The sequence below is a fragment of the Adiantum capillus-veneris genome, chromosome 13, assembly GCF_014529385.1.
Source record: "Adiantum capillus-veneris isolate H3 chromosome 13, ASM1452938v2, whole genome shotgun sequence".
Lineage (NCBI taxonomy): Eukaryota > Viridiplantae > Streptophyta > Polypodiopsida > Polypodiales > Pteridaceae > Adiantum > Adiantum capillus-veneris.
This window is the reverse complement of record NC_140943.1, coordinates 141,275,386-141,290,940: the sequence shown is the minus strand read 5'-3', so window position 1 is coordinate 141,290,940 and position 15,555 is coordinate 141,275,386. Positions and strand designations below refer to the sequence as shown.

Here is a 15,555-nt window from a genome sequence, read left to right as displayed (position 1 = left end):
GCATCATCATCATCCTGTGTATGCCCGGCTTCTTGATCATCCTCCTCCTTATCAGCTTCATCTTCTTCTTCTTCTTCTCCATCCTCCTCTGGGGATGTCTGCTGCTCAATATAATCCATGATGGCTTGGTTCATCAGAGAATTGTTGAACTCACTCACCTTGTCCTGCAAATCACTTTGCATACTTTCCATCAAGGACTTTAAATTTTCTAAATCAAAAACAACATTGCCTACAGGGTTCAAAATTTCAGACAAGCTATTGTAGATGTATCTGTCCTTCAGCAAACGTTTCAGAGCTGTATGGTGTAATAGCAGCTTTCTAAATTCTGCCCGCTTCGTTCTGAGCCCCATTTCAGCTCGCTCGGCAGCTCTCAATGCTTCATTCCTCTGAATCTTTATGATCATAATTTTAGACTCAGCTTTAGATAACTTTTTGTTCAACAACTCTTGAGCTCTTTCTGATTGAGCTTCCAATACCCTGTGTTGTATGTTCTGTACTTCCTGGGATTTCTGGAGTGTGGCAATTTGATGATGTGCTTCTACCAAGTCAGCTTTAAGCTTTTTAACTTCATCTTCTGATCCAGCAACCTCCACCAATTGTCCCATACAGCTGACAATGGTATTCCAAGAGGATTGTATCAGTACTGAACATCTGTCTTTGACCGTTGTTGGATCAGAATCAACTAGTTCATATATTGCCACAACAGCCACATAAGGTAGAGATGCATAATTAGTTTTGGTGAGTAAGAGATGCCCTCTTAATTTTGTGAGTTTGCATTTGCTGTAACTTATCCTTTTTAACTAGTTGCAGAGGGTTTTGAGAAATGACAGGAATTGTTTCAGACATAGGTGAGGACGCTGGACCTTTCACTATCCAGTTGAGTCTTGCCTTTGTCCCCTGGCTGGTCTGGTACCTTTGGCTCAGTGACTGGCTTTACCTGATCTTTCCCAGTAGCACCAGCTAACTGATCTGGCACAGTTTTTTGAACAATATGCTGCTCCGTTGTACTTCTCTCAGCTTTCTCAGTGCTCACTTCCTTAACCTGGCTTTCTATTTGCTTCAGAAACTCGTTGTTTTTTGTCAGTGTAATTCTTGGCTTCTTTGAGCTGCCAGCTTCCTCTGGAGTGGCTTTCCTTTTCAGGTCATTGGAAACCGTTTGACTGTCCATTTCCTCGTCGTCTGAGGACAGTTCAATTTTCTTAGGTTCAGAAATAGGCTGCTCACTCCAAGCCAGCTTTACCCGCTCATTAACATCTGCAGCAGTAGCCCAATACAGAAATTGCCAGACATACCATGCCTTGAAAACAGTTTGAGATTTCAACTTGGCAGTCTGTTGAAGTACATTATGCGAGAGTATTTGACACAGGTTGATATGGACTTGTGGATCTAGTATCTTGGCTAACAGCATAGCAAATAATTTTTCTGACACATAAGTTGGGTTATTCTTTAGACTCACTGCTTCGGCTACAAACCTGTAAGCAGCGGAGGCTTCCACTCCTGCTACTGGAACTCCTTGAGCACTTGCCTTGCGCTACTTTCGAGCTGCTTCATCCTCCTTTAGAGCAACACTTATTTGCTGCGCAGTTGCCACCGATGTTTTAGGCTCATTGGGCATCCGAAATGCAAATGCAATGGCTTCTGGTGTCACTAAAACCCTCCTATTATTTATCATAGCACTGTTGTTTTCTGCATCAAAGGAATCAAGAACTTGCTTGATGATCCCTGCATCAAAAGCAATCCTTGTTGCTTGCAATACAACTCACAGATCCCAGAGTTGTAGCAGAGTCATTGCATGATCTGTAAAGAAATATCGTTGGATTTTATTGTATGGAAGAACAGGAAGGCTTGCCTTTGCCTCTGTAACGATAGCCTGGGTTTCTTCAAGAGTTTCCTGCATCTTCTCTGAACGTTTCCTTCTACCCATACACTGTGAGGTCGACGACGATGAAACAAGCAAAGGCGAAGAGGACTTACTTGTGTTAAAGCCATTTCCTGGTGTCGCTGGTAAGGTTGTCTGACAGTCAGCTGTCTCGTCAGAGGTTGAAGTTTGCGGCTGTAGTGAAGAAACCTCGGAGCTTGGCGATGGCGAATGGTTGACAGGAGGAAAACGTCGCGCAGGAGATTTATGAGGAAAAATGCTAACTCTTCTGACTGTTATACATGTTCGCGCCATAAAAGCTCCACCACTCGCCGCACCTAGACTTGTGTGCACCGTTGCTGACGTGGCAAACATGCATTGGACAAGACTTCAACCCATCCTTGTAATAATTATCACTGGCATACCATTTGACTGTTGGCCACTTAAAATTTGGAAAATGTGTTCATACTGGTTCTGAACTGATTCCCACTCTGGCTGGACCATACTGGTATTGGTTCTTAAATCAGCCTGATCTGATTCTTCACGTACTGGTTCTGAAGCTGGAACTGGTTGCACATGGAAAAGACCAAAGATATCTGATTCTGGTATCTCTTGATCAGCAACGTCCAGTTCCTTAGTGAATTCTTCTAACCCAGTTTCTCTGGTCTCTAAGTAATAAAGTTTGATCTTTTCTCCATTATATACTCCCGGCAACATCAGTCCCGATAAGTCTTTTAATCTGACTGTGCCATTGAAGAAGACCCAATCAACCTCAAAAGGTCCAGCCCAGGCAATCTGCAAATTCGGCTTCTTTGGACCCAGTCTTGGCTGATATAGAAGCACTAAGTCTCCTTTCTGGAATTCTCGGACTTTAATTCGGCAATCATGCCAGTTCTTCCTTCTTTGTTGAACAATTCCCTGTTCCAATATAGCTCTTTGCCTGAGTTCATCTAACTGCATCAGTTCATCCAGTCTTTTCTTAAGATTATGGTTGAAGTCTAGTCCATACTTTACAGCCATTCTCAGACTGGGGGTTATAAACTCCATAGGAACCACAGCTTCAGTTCCATACACCATTCTGAATGGTGTCATTCCAGTAGTTACCTTATGAGCTGTCCTATAAGCCCAGAGAGCAGTCTGAAGCTTCAAATCCCTCTGGTCTGGTTTCTTTTGTACCACCTTAGTGATAATAGTCTTAATTGTATTATTGCTACTTTCAGCCTCTCCATTGCAACTAGGATAGTAAGGAGTAGATTTCTGATGCTTGACTGAAAGCATATCCAATAGGATTTCCATAGTATCATTGATGAAATGTGTCCCTTGATCAGTCACAATTTCCACTGGACATCCATATCGCAGACAATATTCTCAAACAGAAATCTTGCAGTTGACTTGGCTGTGTTGTCAGGAAGAGCCTTAGCTTCAACCCACTTGGTAACATAACAAGTAGCCATCACGATGTACTTGTTCTTCCTGGGAGTCACCTTCTTAAAAGGTCCCATAAAATCCAATCCCCATTTCATGAATACTCCCAATGGTTGTATTGGCATTAAGGGAGTCATGTCTGCAGCTGTTGGTCGGCCCATTATCTGGCATATATCACAAGTTTTACAAAAGATTCTGACATCAGCAATCATTGTTTGCCACCACAGACCTGCTTGCAGAATCTTCTTGTAGGTTACTTCGTTGGAAAAGTGTCCACCAGACTCTCCATTATGTGCCTCTGAGATAACTTGCATTCTTACCTCCATTGGAACACATCTCCGAAGTATACCATCCACATCGAATCGATAAAGTACTCCCCCAATGATGGTAAATTTCACGCTTTTTATGATAAGAGCCTTCTTCTGATTCTGTTTCCAATCTTCTGGAAAGGCACCTTGGGAAAGGAATTGATAAATATCATACCATTCAGGATCCACTGATTCTTCTGCTTCTAATTGAAATAAATCAGCATCCAGTGGTTCATCTCTCAGAGGTGATTCTGAATATCCTTCTGTACTTCTGGAAAGGAATTCAGCTCCACAGTGGTTTCAGCCAGGCTTATGGAAAATTTTGAACTCAAATTCCATAAGGAACATCATCCATCTTATCAGCCTACCTTGAATAATGACTTTGTTAATAAAAAACAGAAGAGCTTGATGATCCACATAAAAATGGAATAACTTCCCCATTAGGTAATGCCTTAACTTGGTAGCGCTAAAACCATTCTGAGGGCTTCTCTTTCAGTAGTCGTATAGCCTTCTTCAGCCTGACTGAATCTCCGACTAGCAAAATAGACCGGATAGTCTGTCCTGCCATCTGGCTCAGCTAATATTGTCCCCATTGCCAATCCTGAAGCATCTACGTGTACATGAAAAATAATATCCCAATTCGGCTGCCTGAGGACTGGTTTGCTGGTAATGGATTTTTTCAAATTCCGGAAACTCTCCTCACATTCAGCAGTCCAATTGAACTTACTGGTCTTCTTTGTAAGCTCATATAGTGGTACAGCTTGAGAAGAAAATCTGTGTACAAATCTTCTATAAAAATTCACATACCCCAAGAAAGAACTCAACTCAGAAGCAGTTCTAGGAGCTTTAGCTTGCTGGACACATTGTATTTTGTCGTTGTCCATTTCTATTCCATTGCGGGAAACCACATGTCCCAGTAGCTATCCCTTCCAAACCAGAAATACTGATTTAAATGGATTCAAGCAAATCCTTTTCTCCTGACAGCGTTTAAAAACCATCTCTAGGAATAGAAGGTGTTGTTCCTCAGCTAAATAGACAGTGAAGTCATCCATGAAAATGGCGAGGAACCGATGAAGAAATTCATTAAACATCTCCATCATACACTGCTGAAAAGTAGTTGGTGCATTGCACAGGCCAAAAGGCATCACCAGATACATGAATGCTCCCCACTCAGTGATGAAAGTGGTCTTGGCCCTATCTTCCGGAGCAATCTGTAATTGGTTATAGCCGCTATAACCATCCATGAAGATATACATCTCATATCCTGCGATCTCATCAAGCAACATATCAGTAAAAGGTAAGGGAAATAGATCCTTGATGGTCTGGGCATTTAGTATCCTATAGTCGACACAAACCCTTAATTTCCCATTCTTTTTAGGAACGACGACTATTGGAAATAACCAATCACTACTTGCTACCTCCGTAATGAACCCAGCCTTGAGAAGATTATCAATCTCCTCCTTGACCTTCTTTGCATAGTTGGGGTTCATCCGGTATCTTTGCAATCTGACTGGCCTAGCTTCTAGTTTCAGTGGTATTTGGTGCTGACAGACTTCATGATCTACTCCCTTCAAATATGTATGTTCCCAGGCAAATACATCTTTATAGTTCTGGAACATTTTCCTTGCCTTTTCCTTCATTGCCGGTTTCAGGTGCTTGTTGACTTTGATCATTCTGGGATTTTCCTCTGATCCCAGGTTCCACTCCTCCACTTCTTGATCATCTGGAAGCAACCAATTTGGTCCTCCTCCTTTTCGTTTGGTCGAATCTTCAGCGTAGTCCCAAGAAGGTCCATTCATCTCTGAATCATTATTCTGATTTAGTGGATGCTCTTTAGAACATACTGATTCTTCTATTTTTCCAGTTGGTTCCTCCATTCTTCCAGTTAGCTGAACGGTTCTTTCCCCTGTATTGACTTCAGTAAAGTGATCAGGGAATTGTCTCTTCTACTTGTCAGCTTGTTCTTTGTTTATTAGGACTGCATTCAAATCAATTTCTGCCAAAGGAAAGATGTTCATTGCTGCGAGCATTCGCTCAATTTTCTTAGCTCGGTATTTCTGACATAACTCTTTCGGCCTCAGTTCCTTTTTCCATCTCCTGGTGTTGTTGGTCTGGATTTTGATTCTGCCACTGGCCCCTTCTATGGTTAAGGTCTGGTTGGCGTCGTCATGAACAGCATGTACTGTTCTTAACCATGGGCGGCCTAATAGCATTCCATATGCTCCCTCGACATCCAAAACTAGGAAACTAGTTTTGAATTTTTCCCTCCCCACTCTTATCTGCATGTTTTCAATCATGCCCGTTGCTTGTACGACTCGATGATCTGCCATTCTTACTTTGAATGGTGCTAGTTTCATGTTAGTGATACCCATTCTTTGCTGAAGATGGGCTCCCATTATATTGACTCATGCTCCATCCAGTATGACGCTTGAGAGAGGTTCCCACTGCTTCCTGACCTTGTAATCTACCTGAATAAGTGGAACTTCATCATCACGAACAGCCTTCAGGTCCACCGTTCTGGCCTCTACCTCAGTCTTCTTGCGTTGTCTGATAAAGTTGGCCACCTCCGGTAAGGTCTTTCTTATATCCTCCAGTGCTACAATCAGCTTCTGGATTCTTTCACAAATTTTCACCTGCATTTCCTCTCGCTCCTGGTCAGACTGATTGTCAGAACTTGAAGAACTAGTTTCTTTACACTCTTCCACTCCCATTTCATCAGCTAGTCCATGTACTACAGCCAGCATGGTCTCTGTCATGGCCGGTACTGACTGATCTTTATCAGTCGATTGGGTTGGTATCTTCTGAATGACCCTAGCCTCGGAACTTTCCGGCTTCTCTGGCAGATTCTTATCTAAATCCTCTGTGATTTTAGCTGCTAGTTCCCGCTGCTCTTGCCACTCATCTACCACCTTTTCTTTACCTTTGGCCTTCCAAACTTCCCTTTGCTGGGCCCACTTGCTGCTGTTAGGATTAGCTGGTACTTCTGAAATGTCTGGAATTTCTTCAATGATCACTCCCTTGCTCCTGGTAACTACTCTGACTGGGACTGGCTTGGTGCCTTAGCCTCAGTAGCAGTCGTTATTGGTGCATCTGGACATTGGGCTGCAAAATGACCATACTTCCCACAGGTGTAGCAATTCATGCTTCTGGTCTGGAAGTTGCCTCTTCCTCTGCCCATTCCTGGTTGGTATCTTCCTCGTCCTTGACCAGTACCACTGGTACCTGGTCTTTCTTCTTGGGCTACTTTGATTGTCTCTGCCTTCACTGGTTCAGTGTAGGCAACCACTAATAGATCCTTTCCTTTCTTAAAATGATCAATTCGGATGCCACAATTATTCCATAGATGATCGAAGGCCTTGCAGTAGGTACATTGTGGGCATTCCGTGGAGATGTGGTCCTTGGATTTACATCTTGGACACCAAGTCTCCATCTTCCGGACCGGCTGTCTTGTGTGGCTAATCTCTGCAATTTGCCTAGCCATTTCTTCAATTCTCTTGGTCCATGATCCTTTCTTTGATTTTTCCTTTGTCCGATGAGAAGAGATTAAGGGCATGGTTTCTGAATGGGTTCAGAAGCAAGAAGCTAAGATAACAAGAAGTACCGGCTCCTACAAAGAAATTCAACGACCTGGTCCGTTCTTTGATCTTTTCGACATAGCTACGGACTGACAAATTCCTCTGTTTGATCTGATCCAATTCATAGAGAATATCCTCATCCCCTCGATTGTCGGAATATTCCAACCTGAAGGCCTTAAGTAATTTATTATATGATCTCAGTTGGCATGCAGGGTAATGGTAATACCATTTGCTTGCTTCTTCCTTCAAGGTTTGTGGAAAGTATTCCCCCCAATCATCTTCATCAATGTTTTTAGTTCAGCATACTGCTCAAAAGCTTGTATGTGAACATCAGGATCATACTTTTTCCCTCCTTTGAACATGGGAAAAGAAATCTTCAGGGAAGCGGTGTAATCATTTCGATTACTGCTTATCCCGCCAGTTCTCTTCTTGGCTTCAGACTGACGCTTGGGAACCTTCTTGCAATTGTCAGTGTCCGCATCCCAGTCAATCTCTGTCTCTGTCTCAGTATCATTATCCTCTCTGTTTTGTCTACTAGAAGTTCGGTGACTTCCCTTTCTGCCTTTGATATGCTCATCTTTCTGGCGAGACTGAGAACTCTTGGAACTCTTTGCCTTTCGTGCTTCCCATTCGGCCCGTCTGCGTCGAGAATGACTGGAGTGCTATGAACCCTGCGCCTCATCAGCGTGACTATGCTCCTCCTGAGCCTCAGTGTTAGTCATTTTCTCTTGCTTGGGGTCAGACTCTCTTCCTGACTCCTTAGGAATGGGGTCCACACGATTGGTAGATTTCCGGCCACGATTGGATTTTGGTGCCATTTGCTGAAAACTTCAACTGGGAGAAGAGTCTTTTAGTCAACGAGCTTCAGCTCTAGCCACCGTGATCGCCAAAATGGAATTGGAGCTGATCTCTTGTGACAGCTAATTCCAGTGTTGAAGGATTTCATCTACTTAGAGTAGGAAGAATTCAGACAGCAGACTAGACAAAAATCAGTGACTAGACTGAAATATGAATACTGAAATGAGAATCAGACTTAAAGACTGGAATAAAGATCAGATTCAGATTCAGAAGACTATTGAGAAGTCAGTATCACTGGAATATATATATATATATATCATGATTGAGATTCCAGTGAATATGATTACAGAGAGAGAAAGTGTAGCCAATAATACTGCCACTGATGCTCAAGTGCAATTATAGCTCAAAGCGCTCATACAAGTGATAACAATTGCCTCCTCAATATCAAAGTAATGGTCCCTATTTATATGCTTCGGGTTTACCCTAGTAATTACTAGGTGATTCACTGTCCATCTTCTAAGAACACGTTCCCACATGGTGACGCGCCAGCCGTCTACACTTTTTATTTTGAACCTTTGTTAAAATGAAGTTTGGTACGATGATTAATTTGAAGCTCCAAATTGTTTGATTCAAGTTTGTCTACATTACAAGGGTAGGGGGAGCAAGGGAGAGTCTCACAAAATTGGTCCGTGACACTCAAGCCAAGAACTACCGAATGCTTCCATGGAGATTCCTTATGGATGGCTAAGGATATAAAAAAATCGAGAAGATGCGTACTTTGGGTAAACCAAAAACTACAATGAGACAAAACGTGAACCCCTAAAACTTGATTATTCTCTCCAAAGATTTAACTATTTTACAACTTAAAAAAGAAGTAGGAATCAAAAAAATAATCTCAAGGAATATAAGCTCTTACACTCTAATAAACGGAACCAAGAGGTTGATATGGTAGCCCTGCAACACACAGAAACAAGTAGATAAGAGTTTTTTTGCGTCTTTGAGACTAAAGAGAAGTCCAATCTACGTAGATTACCTAGGGGATGAAACGAGAGTAAATGCCCTCTCTAGCTAAGGCTATAACCATTGGCGTCAAGAGCTCTAGTGTAGTCATATCCATGAAAAAAGAGATAAATGGTAGAATAACTTGGCCAACGGGCCAATATGATTATATGGAAAATGGCCTAATTTAGGTACACCTAATGTTGTAGATGGAGGAATGAACATGGAATCCCAAGAAGTGGGAGTAGGAGGAAGAAGTGAACTGAGAATGAACTTGTTTTCCAACTGTTTGTGTAAAAAGGAATCTCTAGAAAGGTTAGGAACTACTAGGCTGCTTTGATAGTCCAGTCAATCGGATATCTTCTCTCAAGATTCTTAAGAATCTTAAAAGGAATGAAAGTTAGCTAGATACAACCTTTCCCAAACTAAAATTGTAATTAAAATTTGTAAAAGAGCATCACAGAGAGGTGTCAAAAGCTAATTATTTGGGTCTGTTGATGCCAAATGAATCGAGCTACTAAATGTGAATGCTTGAATAAAAAATGAACGACTAGATGGTATCGTCAAGATAAGGGTTAATATTAGTGAAAGATTCTTATAAATTAAAGAGGTGGGAACAGCCAAAACAATGTACCTTCCCAAGGGTAACCAACAGTGTGCATGCTAAATTAAATTGTATAAAACTATTTTCCCTTTCTTTCCTTATATTATTTTCTTACAATAAAGTAGTACCTAGGAAGGTAAATTAACCAAATGGTTTGGTGGGTGGGCGGACCCGGAGGGTAGATGGTTGAGAGTTCCACCCAATCTTTCCCCCGTTGACGCAAATTAGGGAGCTGGGAAAAACATATGGTTTACAAAAGTGACGCGTAGAATAGAGGTAATAATACCCTCCTCTTAGGGGGGGAAGATATGGAAAATTTATGACCTCTTGAAAGATGGAGCAAGCCAACAATGTATCCATGAACAAAGGGGGGACCTAGAGTTCTCTACGGCCCTAGGTGCGCTAATTGAGTACACTGTCTGGTGACTTTGCATAGGAAATAGTTATAAAATAATGAATGAAAGACTTGTAAAAGCCAAATTGTTATCGACACCCTTGGGTCGGCATGGGGGATATATACGGATTTGACCCATGTCGGTACCAAGCAGCAAGAGAATGCCATGGGTACAAGCATAGTCAAGTTCATGAGTGAAAGAGATTGATATATATGGCTGGACTTGAGCATGGACTCACACTCATTCTTAATTGGTAGCATCAATATGGTTTCCAAACATGGTTGTTTGAAATCTTTCACATAGATTTACTCATGATTAATTAGTAGCTTGAATATGGTTTCTTGTTAGTGGTGTGAGGTATTTTTTGGATGAGCATAAAGTCACTAGGTCATGCCTAAAAACTTGCCCACTAGCCTCATGTATATATGTGTACATAGCCTTGCAAGTTTTGGAAGTGCACCTGTAAAAATTCATGTACAAAGGTGTGATTTTACCAAGCTTGGGTGCTGATGTTTTGGGTTGTTTGAGCTCCCGAAACATAGTTTTTAATAAATAATTTCAGCCTCTACATCATGAATTATGAGCACCCGAAGTGGGCGGCCTCAATTTAGAAAGTGATGGCAAGTGCATGCGACAAAAGCAATTGGACCAACTTGAGGGTCAAAAGTTAGAAATGTTGAAACTTTAAATTTGTGGAGATAGCCAAGATGATGGGCTTCAAGCCGTGTGTTACAATGCGTCATTCAGTTACCGGAGTAGCAAGTTATCCCTGGGGAAAAGTTGTCGGAGAAGTCCTCCTGCTTGGGGGAGAAACTGGAATTAATGGGAAAATGGGGAGTTTGGGAGCCTTGGGGAGGAGGTTGCTATGTGTCATGGAGATAATCCCACACGAGAAGGAAAAAAGGGGAGAATGGGAGGTATATAGGCCAAAGAAGAACCCCATATTGCTTGTATCAATTGGAGAGAAGCTTGGCTTGGTGGGCTTTATGGACTTGTAGGCTTCATGCGAGAGAAATGGTGCTTTTTTTGAGTGCACACTCAGTTGGACAAGCGCCTAGACATCCCTTTTGGTCTAGAGTACACATGTCCCCACCCCATTCCTTAGACAAAGGGTTACCGTCACCTCTTTTTTCACCCAAAAAAGGCCAAAATTGAACCAATTAAAAGGTGCCTACAAATGAAGCCTTGTTGGTTGAGAAGAGAGAGAAGATTTGTGGGCAATAAAGATAAGGGGACCCCCATTTTTGTTGAGAAGACATAGAAAGAGAAGAATAGAGAAATGATACACAGGGAGTGCACCCCAAAGTGTGTAGAATACGCACACAAGATGGTGTATATTTAGAGGGGACCCAAGGCTATATTTAGAGTAGCTTCACATATAATCTCAATTAGCCCTGCTCAAACAAGGGCCCCTAGCTCTGGATGGAAAAACTCTTGGGGGCTCGAGGGAAAAACCCACAATCCTATATATATCCACTATTATATTAATATATTGTTCAATTTACATAATTGGTTTAGAAGGAGTTACATCACTCCTGTTATATACAACGATAGCCTGAAAGGCTCAATGAAATGATTTTATCAACTCTTGAAATACTTCAAAACATGCTTTGGATCATCTTCTACCTCGATAAACATATACCATCTTTCACTTTGTCTTTGTATAATCTGTCAATATCACAAAATTAAAGAGCACAAGATGAAAATAATATTAATGCTAGAGAAATATACTGACATAATGTCTTTGGAGATGGTTTGTAGCACTTCAATCAAGATTAAACTGTTGGAGCTATATATGGCTCACTCTACTCAACTTGGTCTCACCTATATATTTGTATCTTGTCCTCAATATGAATCAGTTTTTGGGAGCGTACATGGTGTGTCTCTTGTCTCGTCTCTCTCTTTCTCTCTACATCTCAACATGGTATCAGAGCGGTAACGATCACACGCCAATTCAATTCATGGTGACAAAACAGTATGTGTATGCGATTCGCATGTAAGATTCAAAATTGCTACAAATTTTATTTTTGAGGATTGATTCTTGTTAACTGTGGTTGTTTTGTGTTAAGAAGAATATGATTACTATTTTGTGTGGTGTCTATTGCTAATCAATATAATGAATCATTAGTTACGTCTTCTAGTTGATATTTTTTTTGACACCCTGAACTTCGTCTCAATTTTTGGGGGTCTTCTGCTCAAAATTTGGAGAAACGAAAAAAGTGCAATGGAGCGCAGCACCAACACCATGGCACTTTTTATCCAAAACTTGTTTGTCTTCTGGAGCTCTTCGATTTGAGTATAGGTTTGCGTCAATCAGAGTTCGCAAAAAGTTATGTTGTTTTTACTGTAATTGAGCTTAACGAAGCTTTCATTCTCGTGCGTCTTCGTGGAGCGTCCGCGATTGTTTTTCTAATTTTGGCGTCAATTTTTTTGAGCAAATTTAGCTTTTTGCTATTCATATTGTGGCGTCAATATTGCGTCTCACGTCACTCTGTTTTGAGGACTCTTTTATTATTAACATCTCCTTTTCCCTGCTTTTTTGAGTGACGTCTCTCACATCTTTGGATGTTTATTGAGCATCTTTTTTGCATTTATCGTTGACATAACACAGTCGTCATATTCCTCTTGTTCTCAAATGCAACCTTCACCATATATGGTATGCAGTTTCTGTGATCTTATCTTATATGTTGATGGGAAAAAAAGGTAGAGCAAGATACTGCCTCTCAAAAGCTCGTCCACATCATCAAGCATTCAAATAGATAGTAGAGCTCAAGCCTTTCTATCATCCTAAGGCTCTTGTTGGCACCACCTGGTTGTAAGTGAGGGTACTTGAGTCTGGAGAGAACATGAGAGTGTGTGTCCCCACGAGTATATACGCCTTCAAGCTTGTAAACTTGTACACACATGATATCCACAAGCTTCGGTACCCTTTGCACATAGGAGACTCACCCACATATATGTTGGCAAACAACCGGATACGAGAGCAAGAAAAAGATGAAGAATATCCACTTAAACGCCAGAAGATTAGAGATCATGATAATGCGATGAGATTAACTTCATTGAGAGAGTGTACAATGATGATTACTTTTGGGCAAAAACCTCCTCGTGTTACATTGCTCACAATATTAAGCCGATACCCTTGAAGGGACCTCTTTACAAAATGGGTGACCACCTCTCGGATGGAATCCTCCCAAACCTCTTGCACTACTCCCATCCCTCAACATAGTACTTTGCAAATGGCGGCCATCGGCTCCTGCACACCCTTTGGCTTCCCTTGCAAGCCAGTCACCTTTTCTGGATCTCTCCTCGATCTCTGCAGCCCTTAAGCTCAGTCTTTAGAGCTTTCAGCTTTTGGCCATGCTTTTCACTCCTCTCCGCTCTCTGTTTGAGTTGGATACTTGCACGCCTTCCCAGCCTCGGTTGCTTACTGGCAAGCCATGCACTTGACCTTACGTGCTTGCCGAGCCTGGTTTTTTATTCCTCCTCCACCTACTCACCCTGTATCCACTTGCCACCCGTCCTCAGACATCACCCTCTTTTTATTTCTCCCCCAATAGGAGCTTTCTCAGCAGTGTTTTTTATCCGTCGTCAGATCCCTTCACTGTGCACACACAAACCCCTTGCTCTTGGCTCTTGCAGCTGTCCCTCTGCAGCACTAGCTCTCCTTGGCAATCCTCAACACCTCAACCAGCTCCTAATTTGCAATGGGCAGCCATCCTATCTCCAGTATCATGCACTCCTTTTGTAGACTCTGGCACACTCGTCACCACTAATGGCTCTCAATTCATAGCTCGCCTCCCCTGTGTTTCCCACCTCTATCCTTCTCCGGTGCACGCTCTCTGAGCTTGATCAGTCCGAGCAGATGCCCACCGAGGCCGGTCCTCTGTAGGCCTTTATCTTTGTAGACGCTAATCCTGAGCTCGACCTCCTGTACATGGGATTCTTTTGTTTCGCCTATTGCTCGCCCAGCCTGACATTAATTTGGAGCCCTCTCTGTAGCTCGTCAGATAACTTTCTTCCTCAACACCTAGCTGGCCCTCGAGCTCTCGGACACATATCTCTCTCTCTTTCTCCTGATCCCTCTTTGAGCACTCCTAGCTTCTCTCTATGGCTTCCTCTTCAACTCAGGACTTCGCCCCCTCTAATTGCTTCTCTGAGTGGCCTCGTCTGGAATCAGTAGTGGTTTTACCTTCCTCCCCAGCTGCTTAGTATGGGCGCCCTCGCCTCCTCCCTCGTTTCTCTGTGCCACCCAGCCTGGCTATTCCCCACTCGAGCTCGTCCTCGATCGTTTTCCTTGAGCCCTCGAAAAAAATGCATTTTCCTTCCTTTCTAATCACTTGGCCAAGGGCTGGTTCCCACTGAGATAGTACTGCTACCATTTGATCGAATGCTTGAGTTCCTTGTCGTAGTCGCGTTGAGCTTGGATCTCACTATCCCTGACCCTTAACTTGACAAGCCCATAGTGTACTTTATTGGCTCTACCCCAAGCATTGCACAATGCTAATGAAACATGCTGATGTAGCCTTATTCATCACAACCTAAATGATACTCGACCCTCAGTCACCTCAAGCTTCGAGTGCATCCCTTCTTTGCAAACTTGGTCAAACGGTGAGCTATAGACCATAGCTAGGAGCACACATCCATGCATTACATTAGTAACCAAACCTCCATCTGGCTCGCAAGAAAATTTCAAAAGCTTGCCATGCATTAACATCACACCAAAAAACATGTCATAAACTCTATCATCCTCTGCATATGAATCATTAGACTTCCCTCCTCATAATCTCCTCTAGAATAGACTATAGTTGGGCCAACACAAGCCACACCGTATTCCAAAGCCTCGAAAATACTTGTAACAATATCATGAGAAGAAGGTGTGGCCTTCAAGAGGCATTGAAAAGCATAAATGCCTCCAAAGAGGCATACAAATCCCTTAAACACATTCACAGCATCTTCACAAGTATCACCATTATTTGGAGCATATATGACCTTCTCAAGAGGCACTTTCTCATCAAGTAGACGATCAAAAAACTCACATGTAACATCTCTAGCATACCAATATCAAAGAAAAAAGAAAGGGATGCATCAACACCTGCTTCTGAAAAGAGGTTGTCAAAAAAACCAATATCATCACTTACATCATCACATATACCTGCACTACTTCTTCACACATACCTCCATCATCACAAAAACTCATAACGGCCTCTTTAGTTGAAGCATCCTCACTCGTCCCTGCTACTGGTTGCACACACTCCTCACAAGAGACAAATCCTTGCTCTCCCTCTCCTATGCTTACATTTTCACTCCCTCTAGGGGATCGCAAAGTTTTCTTTTCTCTGTCGGGATTTTCAAATCCCACCATCCATCTTTCCTTCAGTGATCTAATGTCCCGCATGAATGGAGACAAGTCAATAACCATTCAGTCATTGCAGGAAGACTCTTCATCAACAGATACATCATCGAGCAAGGCACTATCACATAAATCATCTTCACACAAAAAGCTAGATGTATCAGACTCAAAATCGCTACAAATATCCATCTTCTAAGCCTCACCATCGTAATGTATAGGCTCTATGATAGATGAATCTTCCAC

General features: G+C 42.2%; 1 pseudogene; it reads right to left on the bottom strand.

The window, feature by feature from the left end:
• Positions 1-838: 838 nt before the first annotated feature.
• Positions 839-15,357, bottom strand: LOC147444985 (uncharacterized; annotated as a pseudogene).
• Between the last annotated feature and the right edge of the window lie 198 nt (positions 15,358-15,555).